General features: G+C 48.4%; 1 long non-coding RNA gene across 1 annotated transcript; it reads right to left on the reverse strand.

Moving 5' to 3' along the window:
• Positions 1–2,024: 2,024 nt before the first annotated feature.
• Positions 2,025–18,715, reverse strand: LOC149992051 (uncharacterized). Its single transcript, XR_016508513.1, has 3 exons — positions 18,363–18,715; positions 7,396–7,564; positions 2,025–2,102 (listed from the first exon to the last, which is right to left on the reverse strand). It is a non-coding gene; the product is annotated as an uncharacterized LOC149992051 (long non-coding RNA).
• Between the last annotated feature and the right edge of the window lie 364 nt (positions 18,716–19,079).

The following is a 19,079-nucleotide window of genomic DNA, read 5'->3' on the forward strand; positions in this document are numbered from 1 at the left end:
AAGGCCTCGTTCTTACATGTTCACGGGTGTCCACTTCCGCCACTGCCACCTATTTGGTGCGTCGCGGTGTGCAAGTCACTTGAGTTTCTCTACCTGAAAATCGCGAGCAGCAATAGCATAACCTCCCTCCCAGGGCTCTTATCCCCAGTCTGCATTTTAAGCGGTTACGCCCACGATGGCCCTGCGCAGAGCACTTTTCTCTTCTGCCTCTACTCCGTCTCCCACATTGCAATCTTCCTCGCCGGTCACTCACTGGGGAGCCACCTCATTTATTTCTCAGATCATTGTTCATCTCTTCCTGTGCCTAATTAATACTTTAAACTTTATTATAGGTGTGTATACAGAGAGGGGAGAAAAAACATAGTATATTTAGGGTTTGGGACCATACTCAGTTTTGGGCATCCGCTGGAGGTCCTGGAATGTATCCCGTGCAGATAAGAAGGAACCACTATATTTATTTTGCCAATAACTGATTATCTAATGGATAATACCCTCAACATACTTGTTTCTGTGTATGTCATGTATGTTACGTATTAATGAAGTGGCTTGATCCCAAGGATCTCATGTGTACTGTCACTATGATTACTGTACCTCTGGTTGAAAAGCAGCAGGACAAAAAACTTGCACATGACAACGTAAGGATCTCATATTCAGTCAGGTGATGGATGGGTGGGGGGTTCCAGACCCTGGGTCCCTACCTGGTCCGCTCCCTTGTTCTGACTCGGTGCAGGGGAGGAAAAAAAAATCACCACTTACAAAGTTAATTTTCAGGGAAGGAACAGAACAGCTTTTGCGTTCTGACACATCCTCCTGCTCTCCCATCCCACCTCTTTGGAGAACAGCCTCTGAGGATGACTCACTGGTGGAAGAGGATGGAAACAGCTCCCGGGAGGGGCCGACCATCTCTGCCAGATAACAGAGTAGGGCTGGGGCTGGGATTATTTCCCCAGAGAATGGACATGCAATGTCTGCCCCATCTCAGGTTTGACTTGAGCCCCTGGGGTGACCCTGAGCGAGACAGGCACTCACGGGTGAGTGCTCCTTTTCTCCCCTTGGGATATGCTCAAATGCCCGGGGGAGGTGTTTCTAGGAAGAGCACCCAATGTCATTATTCACTGCCTCCTCCCAAGACTCCTTACAGTCCATAAAATGCTTGTCATTTTAAGGCTTATAATGAGGGAAAGAAAAGAAGAGCTCAAAGAACTACTCCTGAGTCTGCTAAGGTTGGCAGTGTTAACAGAGACATTCTGATAAACCCCTTGGGACTATTTCTGCACCTTCATGTGCAGGAGGTAAAATCTGAACTTGGCTTATAAAAGCACCGTGCCAGAGCCCAGCAGAATGCTTAGACCCAACCCCTCACTGCTCCTTCCCCTCCCCCCACCCCGCCTCCCCACTCGCATTTCAGCTCCCTACCCACCATCCAAACACCCTTATGGTCTGTCCCTGGGTCCCTTCTGGGTTTTGTATACCTTTGGGGATATTTCTTTTCTCTCTCATCCAAGAGGCTATTTGTTCCATAGAAAGAGCTCCCCACTGTGCACTGCCCCCTCCCAGAAAAGGAGGACAGGGTGGACAATCTGCTTTCTAAACACCTCCTGAGCCTTTCTGCCAGAGGATGCAATAACAGCTGCTGGGCAGTGCTGTGGGCATGTGTGTCTGGAGGGTTCCTGGCAGCCTCAAACGGAGGGCATCACCTAATGAGCAGCAAGGGCCACACCAAGGGCACAGGGCATCTGTTTCCAGCCCGGCTTCTGCCACTTAGTGAGAACATTCTGGAAATGCTTAAATTCACCTCCCACATTCCCCATGCCGTCTCGTCCACGCTTTTCTCTTTTCTGTAAAGGTAAAGCCAGCATCCAGGGCAAGGAAGGGCAGAGAACAGCTCATGAGCATCTACCATGTGTCCAGCTCAGAGCTGGAAGCTTGACATTCATACGATGTTGACAAGGACACCCAGTTATTATCCCATTGCATAGAAGGAGGAACTGAGGCAAGCTCAGAGAGGTTAAGCAACTTACCCAGCATCACGCAGCTAGTGACTGATGGATCTGGCATTAGATTCCAAGGCTCTCCATTCCAAAGCCCGTGCTACGTGATCTCTAGGATGAAGGACCAGAATGAACTGCTCAGCTATAAACTCCTTGAGAACAAGAGCCAACCCTTAGACATCTCTATATTCCCCATAGCAGTAGCCAAAGAACGGGCCCTCTATATGTGATAAAAAGAATGAATGAATGCATATTTATCATAAATGAAAAATTTAATAAAATAAGAGATGTTTCCTTCTTGAGGTGGTTTGTAACCTGATATGCTGATTACGCTTTATGATAAAACCAAATGCATAGTGACAGCAGCGACGAAGAAATGTTACCTTTTGCAGCAGAGAGCGTAATGGAAAAGGAAGCTCAGTGTAATGAAAATGTCAGGGCTGCTGGCCAGAATATGTCCCATCCCCAGAGAACTACTCAGCCTTTGTGGCCCTGAGCATCCTTGCTTTTCACGCAAGGTAATAACACCCTCCTCCTTGCCTTACCAAGAGGAAAAGGATCAACTCCAAAAATTAGAGTGTGCAGTCCTGGGCCTGGTGTGTCTCAGTTGGATGGGCATTGTCCTGTAAACCAAAATGTCACAGGTTCGATTCCCAGTCAGGGCACATGCCTGAGTTGTGGGTTTGGTCCCGGTCCAAGCATGTACAACTCATTGATGTTTCTCTCCCTCTCTCTCTTCCTGCCTTCCCCTCTCTCTAGAGTTGGTAAGCATGTCCTCGGGTGAGGATTTTTTTAAAATTAGAGTGTATAGCCAACGTTAAGCTTGAGTGTAACTAAGGTGGCCAGCTGACCAGCATCCCAAAGTTTTCCCCAACGTGTATGCCTTACCTCAGAGAGGATTACTATGGTCGACTGAATAACGGCCTCCCAATAATGCCCATGTCTTAGTCCCTGGGCCCAGTGAATACACTACTTCACAAGGTAAAAGGAACTCGCAGGTGTGACTAAGTTAAGAACCTTGGGATGAGAAGACGATCCTGGGTTACCTGAGGGGACCCACCGTAATCACAAGGATCCTCATAACTCAAAGAAGGCGGGAGGGTCAGAGACAGAGAGAAATGGAAAATGTTAAGCTGCTGGTTTTGAGGCTGGAGAAAGGGGCCACAAGCCTAGGGAGGCGAGTGTCCTCAAGAAACGAGAGAGCGCAAGGAACAGGTTCTCTCCTAGGGCTTCCAGATGGATGGAGCGCAGCCCGGCCCACACCTGATTTGAGCCCAGTGAGACTTACTTCAGCCCTGAGCGGCACGTTGTTTTAAGCCGCTAAGTCTGTGGTAACTTAGAGCTGCCGTAGGAAACAAACAAAGCCCGTGGTCTGGCTCTCAGCCGAAATCAGGACAAGTCTCTCTCCATTACCCGAGCCTTCCAGACTGACTGAAAACCAGAAAGCCACTTTGCTTATCTGCAAGGACAAAGCTACCTGTAGGACAGAATCCGCATCTTGGCGTGGCCAGCACCGCCTCTCCCATCAGGCAGTGCAGCACGGGAAACCCTTCTACGCTTGGAAGGAGGCCGATGAGCATGCGATTGGAGCAAACGGAGGCAGATGAGCCCCCCGCTCCTGGGCTCCCAGCTCAGAGCCTGCAGCGCTCCTGCCCATGACAGGAACAGCCTTGCCAAGGGCACCTGCGTACCTGAATCTCCTGGCCAGAACGCTCTCTTTCGTGGGCAGGATTTGGAAGGCACTGGCAACACCCCGTTCTAAGAAGTTCCCTTCTCCATGCGTACTTGGCTGACCAACAGTGCTTATGAACGGTAGATGTGTTCTTTCTTTAGAACTGGGACTATCAGAAGAGCAATACATTTAAAGCACTTCGAACACAGGCCCAGCCAAAAGTGGGTACTCCACAAACGTCAGTTATTATTATCATTATTATCAATATATTCAACCCAGTGATATTCAAGTACAGCGGCCTGGGGGCCTTTTTCTCTCTCTAACGTGATGTTATTTTACTGTTCTGCACTTCATGCCCTGGTGTTCCATTTCCAGGTTCTCACGGAAGCCTCGTCCGTTGTACTGACTGCACAATGGATGGCCTGTCGGATCCGTTTCAATAAAGCGGCAAACATACATGAAGCTGTGCGGACGGCACTGTGGCACAGAATGGAAATGCACCCAGTGCTTAAATTCTCACACATTCACGCTCTATTATGGGCTGAACGGTGTCCCCTCAGAACTCAGATGTTGACATCCTAACCCCCCCAGTGCCTCCGAAGGTGGATGTATTTGGAGATAAAGCTTTTAAACAGGTGACTGGGTTGGGGGCCGTCCTATATGACGTCCTTAAAAGGAGAGATTAAGACACACAGACACCAGGGATGTGCACACCCAGAGGGATGGCCACGTGAAGAGGCGTCAACAGGGCACCATCTATAAGCCAAGGAGAGAGGCCCTTGAGGAAACCGACCCGGTCCCACTTTGATCTTGGACTCCCAGCCTCCAGAAATGTGAGAACAGACTTCGGTGCTTTAAGCCACCCAATTGGCAGCCCCAGGAAACTCATACACTCTCCTTTCAAGAACAGGTTTTTGTTTTTTTTTGTATCTCTGAACATCAGAAAGCAGTCGCATGACTTAAAAGAAGCTGCTGGTCCCTCTGTGGGCCTGAAAGATCTGCTCTGTGAGAGAAGAATGCACATGTTCCCACCAGGACTTGGCTGCTGTGCCAGGCACTCGGGAGAGGGTCTCTCGCTTCCTGAAGAAGGAGGTGCATTAGCTTCATGGTCCCCCCAAGAGTCCCCCGGGCACCGTCGCGCATCATAGCCTCACAGAGGAAACACCACTGGCGCCGCAGACATGAAAACCTGTAAAATCACAAATGACAGATTCGTGACTTCCCTGAGGGAATAAATAGCAAGAACAGATGGGCCTTGAAACTGGGAAGTTTCATTTAAATGTTAATAAATAACATTCTGATCATTTAATTAATGTGGTAAGAAAAGAATAGTAAACCAGTACCGGCAAGCCAAAACACAGTTTGCGCACCCTGGTGTTAACCCAGGATGATCTCCCCATAAGGAAGGCACAAGGTTACATGGACAAATTATCTCCCAAGGACTTACAGCATCCTCTCTGAACTGGCAAAGATGAGCACATTGCGATGGGGCAGCATACAGAACAACACAATGCACCCCATTTTTTCCTGTGCACATCTTCTGGGCACCTCACTGAGCAGCAGTCCTTACAAGGACCCCGGTGATTTCTGGGTAAAGGGGTAACTTATAGACTTGCAGGGGACACGGAGCAAGTATGCTCAGAGGTCAGGACTGTCTCCCTGGAGATGGCTTATCCAGCAAATCCAGCCTGTTCCCCATTACTGCCCTTGCTCATCTCTGGAAACCTTCAGAGAAGACACACCCAGTAGAGAGAAAAGAGTACCGGGCAAGGAGTCCGAAGGTCTGGATCACAACTGCGCACCAACCGTGAGATTTCAGAGGAATGACTTAGCTTCTCAGCAGAGTGGGGATAATACTTCCTACTATGCAGGGATTCGAGCAAACAAGGTCTCCTCCTTAGAAAAGGGTTGGCAAATAACTGGCATCTGACAACTGCAGATCACCCCCCAAACAGCACAGTGTGCACAGGGGCCCACGAGTGAATACTGCATGCATCTCGACTGTCTGGTTATTTCACGTAACCCAGCGCAGGTTCTCTGGGTTTTATGGCCCTCCCACACTGCCACGCTCTTACTTCAATAGATCTGTTGGAAAGTGCAGGCCGAAGAACAGACAAAAGGCTGGAGAAGATGAGCCCCAGATGCCAAGTGTCTTCACTGGGACAGCCAATTTCGTGACATGACTCAGAGACCAAACAAGCAACCAGAAGCAGCAGAGAGGATGGAGAGGGAGCCAGAACCGGGGGCGCCGGCCCTTCGGCGAGTGTGCTGGCAGAGAGCACACAGGGCCTGGGGCCAAAAGGCTCACAAGGCATAAGGATGGAGCAGAGTTGGCCCAGCAGCAGAAAGCTGAGCGGTTAAAAATGATTCTGAAAGGGAAATGAAACCCAGGCACCCCTGTGTTCCCAAATGAATCCCCGGGAGGGTGTCTGGGGACCCCATCCGTGAGCATCAGGACTTGAGTCTTGACCGCAGGAGAAAAGACACATCTGATAAACACCTACTCTGAATCAGGCTCTCCACTTGTCTCACCTGCACCCACACAGCATCCCTGGCCTAACAGGAAATACACCATGAAATGTGTTTCCAGGACACGACACAGTGGGAGTCTGCCGAACGGGGGCTGTAGAGCAGATACTGGGAACACGGTCTTTACCATCAGATCCCTGGAGTCAATGGACAAGTGTTACTCTTAAAACAGGATCGATATGAACAGATGCTTTCTTGAGGTGGGTGCAGAAGGAAAGGCGGTGGTCTAGAGGGACTGATCCCCAATCGGAATGAGGACCCCTGTCATTCAAGAGAGCTCATGTTCTGCTCCCATGTGCTCCCATTATTAAGCCAACCCTTCTCTCCTCCCTCCCAGTAGGTGCGTGCCTTCTTTGGCTCAGCCAGCTGCTGAGTACATCTTCAGCAAGAACAGAACAAATATAAAACAGTAAAGTTATGAAAGAATAGAATAGACATGAAAGACACGGGTAGAAAGAGACTCCACTCAAGAATTATGGGTAACTCTAGAAGACAAATAAAACAATAGGAATAGCCCTGGCAGGTGTGGCTCAGTGGACTGAGCATTGGCCTGCGAGCCAAGTGTCGCTGGTTTGATTCCCAGTCACGGCACATGACTAGGTTGCACATCAGGTCCCCAGTTGGGGGCGCGAGTGAGAGGCAACCACACAGTGATGTTTCTCTCCCCCTCTTTCTCCTTTCCCCTCTCTCTAAAAATAAAATAAACTAATTAATTAATTTAAAAAAAAGAACAATAGGAACACAATCAAGACCGAAGGTTTGCTGTCACTGGGTTTTAACTATCACTGCGCATGACGAGCACTGGCGGTTTCTTCGAGAAATTTAATTTCCCAGCCTCGTCCCTAGAGTTTCGGTTTTAAATAGCCATTAATTGCACCAATAAATTTGGGCAATTTCAAATTCCCTTGCAAATCCACGGCTTAGAACAAGTCACAATTCGTGTATTATATTAGTTTATAACAACCAGAGCCAGGGGGGTCATTTGTCACTTGCGAAATGCAGGCAGGACATCAAGTGGCCCAGATTTAAGCAGGAGAACAAATGAATTGCTCGCCATAGCTCTGTACTCGCATCGCAAATGACAGAGAACCTTAGGCACATTCTGCCTTCTTTCCTCACCCACTTGAGTCATTTAATCCCTCCCTGAACGCCAAGGGATTGTCAAATTAGAAAAAGATGTATCTTTTCGAAGATAGCTCTTACCTTTGGGAAAGGCTTGTTCCCCCAAAATGTCAGCCCTTTGCTCCTTGCAACCCTTTGCTCTGTGCCAGCCTTTTGTTTCTGGATTCTGAATCCTGCCTTAGTCTAAAACGTGGAGCATCTTGACCGAGCATCCTGCAGAGGATCCCATCTGCTGCCGGCCAGACAGAAGCTGGGGATTAGGAGTAAATGCTGCAGTCCCAAGCGGATCAGCTGGTGCGCCCACACCCCCAGGCCTGGCCTCCTACAGAGAGAGCTCATCACCCAGTGCATAAAATTTGTGAAGCCACCAAATAGAGCTGAAGGGAGGCGCGGAGGAGCAATGAGAGGAGCCAGAAGTGAAGCAAAGAAGTAGATGAATTTTGTTCATTCAACCTGGAATGTGAGTGAAGTGTAACAACAATGATTATGATGATGATGAGATGATGATGATGTTGATGATGATGATAATGGTGTCCCTCCCTGGTTTAGACTGGCACCTCTGAAGCCAGTAGCCTCTGTGTATGCAGTTTTGGGGGCCACGTTCAGTCTCACTTTGGTCCCCACCAGTGCTAACTAAGGAGCCTCTCAGAGAGGGACCCCTTCAGACCCACCAGCTGTCCATGCATCCAGCCACCTCCTCAGGAGATGTCCTGCTGTCATGATTCTGCTACTGCTTGAAGAGCCCCGGGGCTCCTGTCCCTTCCCTACGCTTTACACCTCCTCCTGCGGGGCCTTCTGCACTTTCCTAGCCCTCAATGAATGGAAGAGGAAACGTCCTTTTCTTCCCTTGGCTCTGTACTGCTGTCGTCTTTCCCTGATAGTACGGTGCCCTCGTTAAGCCTCCTGCCTGCCAACATTTCCGGACCAGAACAGGCACCAGGCTCTACGTCTTCATAGGCCCCAAACTCCAGGGTACATGTCAAGTCCTCCAAACAGCTCCCCTTCATAGTCCAGTCCACCCCATTAGTATCACAGGGGAGGGGAATGTCTGCTAGCTTGCAGATCAGCAAACACTCAGCCTCCTTTCAAGCACCCCCTACCCACACGAGGGAGCCTCTTGTAGTCCCCACATTTGAACTGTGGGAAGTGAAAAGCCTTTGACCTCAAGCACATCCTTCCTATAGGCCGAGATCCCAAAGATTCTCAGTTCCCTTTCTATTTGGAAACTTAGATGGACCTGGGAGCTTAGAGTTCAGGGTTCCAAAGTCAGCATTGTTACTTCCTGGAAATGCAGGAGGGGCCCCTGTTATTTGTGGCTCACTTTAAAAAGCAGTGCCTAAGCCTTCTTATTTTCAGATTTACACTCTGAATGTTCATTGTCAGACAATAGAAAAGTTCCACCCTGTTACGTAGTTAACTTGCCTGGATAGATCAAATTATCATACCAATTCTTCTCCCCCATGTAAGACGGTTATAATCCACATTCCTCACATGTAATACTGACATGTTTTCCACTGTGAGAAGAGTGTACGTCCCAACTCATTGATGTGGGGTTTGGCCATGGGACTGGTGTTGGGCAGTGAACGTTAGCAAACATGGCGTGCACAGAGGCTTTAAACGTGCTAGCAGTTTGGCATTCTTCACAGCCTCCTAGCATTTACCGTGGGAGGAACATGTCCCCAGTACCTGTTAGTAACAGCCTTGTAGCTGGAGAAGAGACATGTGGAGCAGAACTGAACCTGACTTACAACATGAAGAAGAATCTCTCCAGTTGACTGTAAAACTCCAGTGAGATCAGTAATGTCCATTGTGGGAGCCCCTGAGATATTTGGGGCTGTCTGTTATGCAGCATTATTACTAGGCAGCAACAACGACTACACTTGCTAGGTGCCCCACATTTTGCTAAACCCTATCTCTATTTATTTATCTTAACACCTGTATGATATAGAGCGTTATTCATATCGCCTTTGTTTTTACTGGTAAAGAACATAAGGCCCAGAGCATTTAAGCACATTTAGTAAGGGAAGGAGATAAGCTGCCATTCCAACAGCCTGCCTCCAGAGCCCACACTCTGGAACATAAAACCCCCGTGGAACATAAAACAGGCGAGAAAGATATAGCTCTGTGTTCTCCTAAGCCTGTACTCCGGGGCCGACCTTGAGCGCAAAGCCACAGTGGCGCTTCTGAGCTCCCTGTCGGCACAGGCCTGGCCCGATCCCAAGGGCCGAGGCCATTTTTCTAGCTCTGTCGGTATGTGCAAAAAGAATGAGACAGGCTTCCCTTCCAGAATGCATGACCCTTCTCTGAACTTTGAGGAGGGGAAGTTCCATGGGGAATTCTGCCCAAGGAACAAGCCTGCCTTTGTGGGGTGCAGGCATCCAATGTTCTGCACAGCCCTGCACAGCCCACGGCATTCTCTGCCTATTTTCACTCTCTCTGTAAGCAAACATCTCAGGATGCTTCTTTGGAATATTATATTATTTCACAATTGCCAGCTGCTGGGATTACACAAATAACCTGATAATAGCAAAGCAATACGCTATCTGGTGTTCAAACATCATCACAAAAAACAAGGCAGTCGAAGGTGCCAGTTCTCATTCACAGTCTGCAAATGAAGGCCACCCACGTGCTCCGGGTTTCGGGAGAACAGAGTAGCAGACGGTTGAGTCCCAAGATGTTTTACCCTTCAACTTCCAAGATGTTCTGTGCACAGGGAGAATGTAAAGTCATGTTCTTTGGCAGAATAAACTCGTCAATATACTTCAAGGACACACTTTTTTCTTTAGCTGAAGTTGGTGCTCCTGATGGGCAGCAATGTGGCTTACAGGTGTTCAAGGTATACAGAAGCTCGCCATCCTGAGGACAAGGACCATGTCTTCTTTCCTTAGCACTTACTCCAAGGCCTAGCGCCGTGGGCAGTTAATCCATATTTGCTGAATAAATAGATGTAAACAGGATTTCAGGGGAGCAGGGACTCAATCTTTGAGTTTTGCATATTTTAGTTCTTAAAATACAAGGTTAGGGCAAGCAAGGACAGGGTTATGAAAATCAGAACCCCTTAAAAAACGAAGGAAAGGTGGAGACACAGCCAGGCTTACAAAGCCTTTGACACTCACCCACATAGCTAAGACTTGGTAATCCCTGCTTCAGCAAGGAAAGCCAGCTCAGTGTGTGTGGTGAACTCTGCGGGCTTTGCCCACCCAGCAAGCATGTCCCTTTCTTTTGCTAACAAGCCCCTCAGCTTCCTTTGAGGAACTCCTCCCTCACTGCTTGTGGGACTCACAGTGGGGGTGGCCTCAGGTATGGGTGTGTGACCCCAACTGGGCCACGCAGATTTCTCCCATTTGAGAATGTGAATCTTGACCTGGGCACACAAATCCAGAAAGTGATTGGGGGGACTCAGCTCTTTTGGGGTGTTTCTAAGTAGCCCATCTATGAGCAAGGGAGCAGGCTGGACCCTTCCCAGACTGCAGACCTCCCCGGGCCACATGTGGAATTCGCATCAGTCCTGGAGCACTCCCACGGAGTCACTGCTTTGCTGTTCCGTCCAACTTCTTTTCCTGAGCACTTTTCTGGAAACTAGCATGGAGAGAGGGAAGAACTCCAGGCTGGAAACAGGGGTTCTGACCACACATCTGCCGCAGCAAATAAGTGACCTCCCCTCCGCAGAATTAAGAGGCTGGGATGAAGTAGCAACAAAGGAGCCTTGTGTGTGGAATGAATGGAAACTGACCCCTGGAAGCCCCGGCCTTGGCAACACAAAGCTTCACACTGTCAGGGCCAGTGAGGCTTGGAGTTTAAAGCACTTAATCCCCTGGCTGGACGACTCTGTGAACAAAGAGGATTAACCCTCAGACTAGAGTCATCATCCATATATAGAGCAATCCCAAGCACAATATTAGACACATGAAGCACTTCCACCTTCTTCTGCAAATCTCTGTTCTGGAGCCCTTTTGGTGAGCTGATCAGTGAACCCTCCAGCACCCCAAGTCAAGGTGCCAGATCCTCACCACATTCCTCCACCTTTCTCTGTTCTCCAATCCAGGGATACAGCGCTTCTCCTTTGAAATATGCAGGTTTCTTTAAGGTAAGCCAAGTTTGGTAAATAACGAACCACAGAGAACCTACTGTGTGCCAGGGACTGTCAGACACCAGAGCCGCAGTGATAGACAAGCAGACACGGTCCCAGCTCTCAGGGAGTTTCAGTCCAGCAGAAAAGCACCTATAGAGTTAAGCCCTGGACGACACCCTTATCTCTTCAATAAATACCCCTGGATAAACCCAGAAGGTAGATCTTATTATGACCATTTCACAGATGAGGAAACTAAGGCCACAGTGAAAACAGGAGGATACCAACCCTGTGATGTGAGGACTGGAGACCAGCCCAGCTTCTCGGCCAGAGCCTGGCCAGCACCACCCAAAGAAGCAAAAATAACAAAGTCGCCCATCATGGGGAGCGAGAGGAGAACGTGGGCCAGCACCCCACCCTTTCCACGCTGCTTCTATGCCTTTCTAATTCACTTCCCCTTCATTCCTGGTGAGTTTACCTTCTGTTACTTTAAATGTGAAGCTACCGCTGTTAACCTTGCTTTCCTATAGTTTTCCTTTCCTTAAAACTTAATTTTAATGCTTTACCTATAAAAAATAAATGTTTGCATTTAACCCACGAACCCTTCGGTGGCCACACATGGGATGCATTCATTCCTTGTTGTCATCAGGGAAGGGGTGGAACAGAGTCCCTTGCACCCTTCAGGGCCAAGGTCAGGAGTTCCTGACATTGCTGTGACCTCAGCAGCCCCATCCCTGGGCCCAGCACTCTGCCCGGAGCAGGCCATCCCACAAGGCCATTTCCTCTCCCCAGAGCTGCCTGCGTGCAGCTGGGCCCCATTCCTTGGAGCCATCTGCTGCACCCAGAATGAGGGGAGAGGCCACGGTCACATTCTCTGCATGGCAGGAGAGCAGGGACCGCAGGCTAAACAAGGGCAGCCTCACTGGGTCTAGGCCTTGGGAGGCAGCAGGGGAAATCCTACAGGATTTTTCAGAGGAAGCTGTTGAGGGGCCTGACAGGGCTCTCACACGCCTGTGGAAATCAGTTTTGGGTTTCTAAGCATAATAAGGAAGAGAACCCAGGCCCTGTTTTCCTGTTCTCTCTTGACCTCTGCCCTCAGATGAGCTGAGGTGGCTGCGGCCCTGATCTGGGCTCTGATCCTCTCTCTGTCATTAACTTGCTGCAGGACCTTTCTAAGTCATTTCTTCCTCTAGATTCAGCTCCCCCCTTTGCTAGTAAGGAATTTAGATTCCTGCTTTCCAAGGTCCCTTCAAATAAGTCCTCCCATTGCCTTGAATTGGTTCTGGGCCTGGAAAGGAACCTGCCCGTAAAATATTTATGAAAGCCATCCTGCATACTCAGGAACGATGATGGATGGATGGCGTGTTTACCCACGGACAGGCTCTGTTCCTTCTCCTTAGCAATATATTCATCTGCAGGTTCCTGTCATGGGAAGACCTTGAAAACTCACACTAGCCCTGCTTAGGTGAGTTTTAGGAACGCAGAGCTCCTGCCAACATATATATCATCTGGAGCTGACGCAAGCAGCTGCCAGCTTGAACAGCCAACTTCCAGACCCAGATATCCGTGATTCAGGAAGGCCCCAGAGGTCTGGCAATATCACCTTCTCTTGCATCCATGAAAAGCTGGAAGCAAAAGAAAGGAGGGTGGGCCACCATTTCTCCGAGGGTACTTTCATCTGTGATTTCTTTCCTCTGGGCCTCAGGTTTCCCATCTATAAAATGGAAATGAAAGAAAAAGACGTGGCCTCTCTTGATCTCGCTCCTAAAAGAAGTTCAGTTCAGCTCCAAATGAACAGCACCTCAAGCCTGAGATTGAAGTCCCCGCAGCCGTCCCCTTTTCCTATAAGGCTATACTGCCCACGTCTCCCCTTTTATAAACAAGAACGCATTATGCAAGATGCTGGAGAGTTGGGATTTTTTTTTTTTCAGGCAGGCTTTTACTTCACATTAAACTGATTTAAATGTCTCCTTTTTTTTTTTTTTTTCAAGATTCTTCCCTGCTCCTGCTCAATCTTAAATTAAGAGCAGTACAATAATAAACCAAGAACATCACACCCCTGAATTTCAGCCACCTCTTTCCAGAGGATTTTTGTCTCCTCTTTGGAAAGTATGGGCTATTTTTATTGGTTTCCTCCACTCCTTTCTCTTCATTACTTGTCACCATGCATTGCTTTCTGTAAGATATAAGTGATTGGAGCCTTCACATTTATTTTTCTTTTTTTAGGTATATTTTATTGATGATGTTGTTATAGTAATTTCCATTTTTTTTCCCCTTTGCTCCCCTCTGCCCAGTACCCCTGTCCCTCCAGCAGTCCCCCTGCCCCCCTGCCCGCCGCCCCCCCCCCACTTAATTCAAGTCCATGGGTCGAGCTCATAAGTTCTTTGGCTTCACCCTTTCCTGTATTATTCTTAACATCCCCCTGTCTGTTTTGTACCAACGGATTATGCTTCTTAGTCCCTGCACCATTTCCTCATTTCTCCCCCTCCCCTCTCCCAGCTGATCACCCTCCAAATGATCCCCATGCCTATGATTCTGCTCCTATTCTGGTTTGCTGAGTGGGATTTGGAGCCTTCACATTTTAAGTCTGTTTTTAGACCATGAGATCCACAATAAGGTTCCCAAGAGACCTTGGAACTTCAAGATCCACCAAAGCAGATTTGCAGTCGCCTCCAGTGATGAAAGGGTTCTACTTATTCAGTCAAATAAATAAATAAATAAATACATTGAGCTCATACTATGCACCAGGCGATGTTCTGGGCACTGGCGATATGGTAGTGACCTGGCTCACTCAAGCAACAAATAAATAACATTTCAATGATACTCAAATGCATATCTCCTTCTTAGACCTCCTGCTTCAAACCTGAACTCACATATACAACTAACTATCTGCTTAACATTTCCCATTGGGTGTCTATTGAAACCCCATAACTCTTTCTACTCCTTCTCGGGAAAGGGCAACTCCTTTCGGTTGCTCAGGTCAAAATGTGTACAGTCATCCTTGGCTCCTTTCTTTCCCTTAGATCCTAAATCTAACCCATCAGCCAATCCTCGCTCCTCTATCATCAAATATACCCAGAATTTGGCCACTTCGCACCATCTCAGCCATTATTGATCCAGGTCCAAACTGCCATCACCTCTCACCTGGACCACTGCAGTGGCCTCATGACTGAGCTCCCTGTATTCACCGTTTGCCCCCTAGAAGACTCCAGTGTGCCTACCGCTAAGTTCCAAAATTCAAGTGATGGCTATTAAACATAAATCAGGTCATGGGAACTTGTGCTCAAAATTCTCTAATGGCTTCCTGTCTCGCTAAGAATAAAAGCCAAAATCCACACAAGGCCCTGCCAGCCTCTGTAGTACCTAGCTCCCTGCTGATCGCCTGATCTCATCTTCTATCATGCTCCCACTCTCTCGTTTGCTTCTACACGAGTCTTCTTGCCGTTCTCAGAATATGCCAGTACCCTGTTGCCTCAGGGCCTTTGCACTTCTCTCCCCTGCCTGGAAGCACCTTTCCCCCAGATATGCATACTATAAAATGCCCACCGCCAGCTCTATCTTACTTCCCTACCCCCTCTCAACCAGGCATTCCCTGTCTTCCTTTCTCTCCCTGATGATCTTTCATCGCCTGACATTACACATTTTCTTGTTTACTTATACGTTATTTGTCTCCCCCAACTAACAAGAATGCTTCATGAGGATGGATCGTGTTATTTTTACTGCTGTATCCCTGCCTACAGCATGCCTGGCACAGGGAGAGCACTCAATAAATATTTGCTGAATGAATGACTATCTAAACATATATATGTCTAAAGTAGGTCAGCCAGAAAAGAAAAAGAAAAAATTTGCAGGCATTGCCCATTCAAGCAGAGCCCAGGAAAAAAGGAACCTTAGCCAAGGGGACTTTAAATAGTAAGGTCCCTATGGTAGAGAGATTGCAAAAATATCCCAAATTCTTCCCTTCCCTGGATCCATGTTCTTTGTAATGTGACTATGTAGCTCCTCTCATCAAGAAGTGGGGTCACCCTGGCTGGTGTGGCTCAGTGGATTGAGTGCTAGTCTCCAGGCCGAAGGGTTGTCAGTTCGATTCCCGGTCAGGACACATGCCTGGGTTGTGGGCTAGATCCCCAGTTGGGAGAGTGTGAGGAGCAACCAATTGGTGTTTCTCTTGCACATTGATGTTTCTTTCCCTCTGTTCCCCTCTCTCCGGAAATAAATTAATAAAATTTAAACAAAGCAAAGAAGTGGGGTCTACTCCCTACTCCTTTGTGCTGGGCTGGCCTTGTGACTGAATTCTGTCAATAGACAAGGAGGAAGTAATAGTGTGCCAGTTATAAGTTTAGACCTCAAGAGGCCATGAAAGTGCCCACTCTCCTCAGACTCCTGGTCCCCCATGGGAGCATGTCGGGCTCTGCTTTTGGAAGATGAGAAACCACATGGAGAAACCACAAGTCATCCCAGCTGAGGCCATCCTAGAACAGCCAGCCCCCAGCCACACCAACAACAAACCAAAATCGCATGAGCAAACCCAGACATGTGAGAAAATGAAAAACGGCTGTTGCCTTAAACAACTAAGTTTGGGGGTGGTTTGCTCTGTGGTCCCCTTAGCAAGATCACCCCTAATGTGTGTGATCGGGCATCTAAGGTCTGTGCTCCGTGTACATGTTCATCAGGGAAAGCTTCTCTTTGTGGTTCGGTTCTCATGAAGGAGGAAGACACACCAGCCATGCCACACAATGTCTCAGCCACTGCAAATCAATAGACAGGCGTGCAGGTGAGCAAGGTCACTGTTATGTGACCCAGAGAGACAGATCAGGTTTCTGAGGCAACGAGACTAAAAGCCAGACCTCGGAGGCGGGGAATTCACAGAGGTAAATGTCACCTTCTGAGGTGACTTAGGGGACACCCAGCCAGCCGACTTACTGTGACCCAGCTTCACCACATCCTATTTCACAGAAGCTTTAACAATGTTCTGAAGCCTCCAGCCCTATTTCTGTCTGTGAAACATGGCAGTAGCCCCACTGCACCAAGCATGCCGGATCTATCCTGTGGGATAGATCTCTGAAATCCCGAATCCATGCTCTTTGGAGGAACAAAGTCTCAAAGGCACAGGGCAGGGAGCTGACCTTCATATCAAGCCTACAAGATAGAAGCCTCACATAAATTCATCATATTGGTCTGTACATTTCCAGTGGATTCCAACTCCTTTCCATAACCATAGAAACTATTATTGTTCTCAGAGAAAAAGGAATCATAACCAGCAAGGACAATACCTGCAGGACTATTCAATAAAGGTGACCCTTTCTTTCATTTTAGGGGAAAGGAAACAAACGTACCATGAAGGTTCAAACTGCCCAGAATGCTCTGCCTCAGACATCTGCCTGGCTCACTCCCTCACTTCCCCAGGGGTCTGGTCAAATGTCACTTATCAGCAAAGCATCCCCTGACCAAGCTGCATTAAAAAAAAAAAACAAAAAACAATCCTTACCCTGTCCTCTGGCAGCACTCCCAATTCCTTTTACCTTGCTTTATTTCTCTCCATTATAATGCATCATTGGCTGGTACACCATCTAGTTACTTATTTATTTGTCCATTATCTTACACACACACACACACACACACACACACACAAGTTAAACTCTTTGTGGGGCTTTATTTAGTTCAATTGTGTATTCTCCTCACATAGGGCAGTACCTAACACATTGTATAGGTAGTCAATGAATGACCTGCCATTTCTTGAGCACCTGCTTGTGCCAAGCAATTTATAGATGACAATCATTTCACAATTAACAAATATTTTAATACCTTTGATGTTATTATTATAACAACTTTATTGCTATCTCCATTTTACAGATCAGGAAACCAAAGGTCAAAGAGAGGCTAAGTAACTTGCCCAAGACACTCACCTAGGTCTGTCTAATCATCCAAGCCCACACTCCATGCAGTGGGCCAGCCTGCTTTTCAAATACCTTAATGACGGTTTAGGTGACAGAATGCATGTTTGCATCTAAGGCAAACATGCGTGACACTGGCTTTTCATCTCCCAGAAAGAATCAGTACTAACAGCTTTAGTTTTCTGTTATTCCACCCATTTAGAGATTAAGTCAGAGCTTTCCTTCTAAACTGCGCTGTACAAGCAGACAGGCCAGGGACCCAAGGGGGTGGGGGGAGCAGAAGTTCATCTGCTCTGAGATTTCCTCACAATTTTCCAGAATCTCTGCTTTGCATAGGATGTATTCCTCCTTTGGTGTCAGCCTATGCCTGTGTCTACTGGGATCTGGTCACATACTATAAATGCCAGCCCTGCTGTGACCTGTAAAGCTCTGCTCATCTAGTGGCAGTGACGTTGATGGAGAGGGAGGATGATTTGGGTCACTCGCAGACAAGGGACCAAGAGAAGGACCCAGTCCCTGCTGCAGTCCACGCCATGCCTCGCCTCCTTGAAGAAGGCTTCATTTTAAAAATAATCACTGCCACAATTAATTCCTACTTCCTCTCTGCTCACCCCACTCTCTTTCACACCTGCATTACTAAACTTATCACACTACATCATTACAGGTGTCTTTCCCCCACCACGTGTGAGCTGCTGGGGAGTCTGGACTGTGTTCCTGTCACCTCTGCCTCCCCAAGGATGAATTGGGCTCTGACATATACCAGGTGTCTGGTAGGTGTTTGCTGACTCAAGAAAATACAAAATGAGACTGTACTGTGTCTGCTGCATCAGCTGGAGCAAACAGGACAAGTCACCTCTTCCAAAAAGGGCAGGAAGCAGACCAGAAGGACCGCTGAACTGGTGATCATGCCCAGTTGTCCCACATGCACACACGCCTCTCAATCCCCATCTGCCACTCCCTCAACCCCAAAGCCACCCACATTTGTCTCCCCAACAGGCTTTAAAAAAAAAAAAAAAAAAAAAGCAAGCAAGCATTCCCCGGTGCTCTACCCCACCCCACCAGAGCCCAAGGCACTGCTAAGTTACCTGTAAACAGAGCTAGCTTGCCTCTGTGATTTCTGGTTAAAGGATCGTGTTTCAGCGGCCCCAGCCGAACCCTGGACAGCAGAGAGATCTAACACCCGTCTGCGGAGGAAACAGCAATGCTTCGCTCCTCCCCGGCTACATGCAGTCGCTCGCCCATCCCTGCAGAACAAATCGTGTTCTTTTCCTCGCGCTGAAATCCATCTCCAAACAAACCCTCGGTGTCCCTACGAAACGGCTCCCACTCCCGCGGAGGGCGGCCCCCACATGCAGAAGTGCACACTCTCAAACCCCGACCCAGAGCCAGCGGGTGTTCGTTGGCACGGTCTTCATCTCCTCTTTAAGAACAAACCGACAGACAGCAACAACACATTTCATCTCCGAGGAATGGAATTGAAACTAAAAGCGGGGGATTAGGGAAGCGGAGTTATAATTATCAGTAGACTGAGTTGCAAAACTATATATGGAGCGAACAGTTCAAACAGGGTGTTTAAAATAGCCCTTGGGGACACCACCTTCCAGAGGCGCACAGCCCCGGGGCGGAGGGCAAGTCCTTGCTTTTCCAAGATTCTCCCGTCTTTTGCGCATTTACCACCAGCATTCGGAGGGACCAGCGCGTGTGTTTCAGCCCCGGCAGGAGAGACTGGGAGCCCCCAGTGCGCGCCCCCGCGCGTCTGCACACACCGGAGCGAGCAGCACCATCCCCTACCTGGGTGGGAA

This window comes from Furipterus horrens, unplaced genomic scaffold (genome assembly GCF_987537825.1).
Source record: "Furipterus horrens unplaced genomic scaffold, mFurHor1.1.pri manual_scaffold_16, whole genome shotgun sequence".
Classification (NCBI taxonomy): domain Eukaryota; kingdom Metazoa; phylum Chordata; class Mammalia; order Chiroptera; family Furipteridae; genus Furipterus; species Furipterus horrens.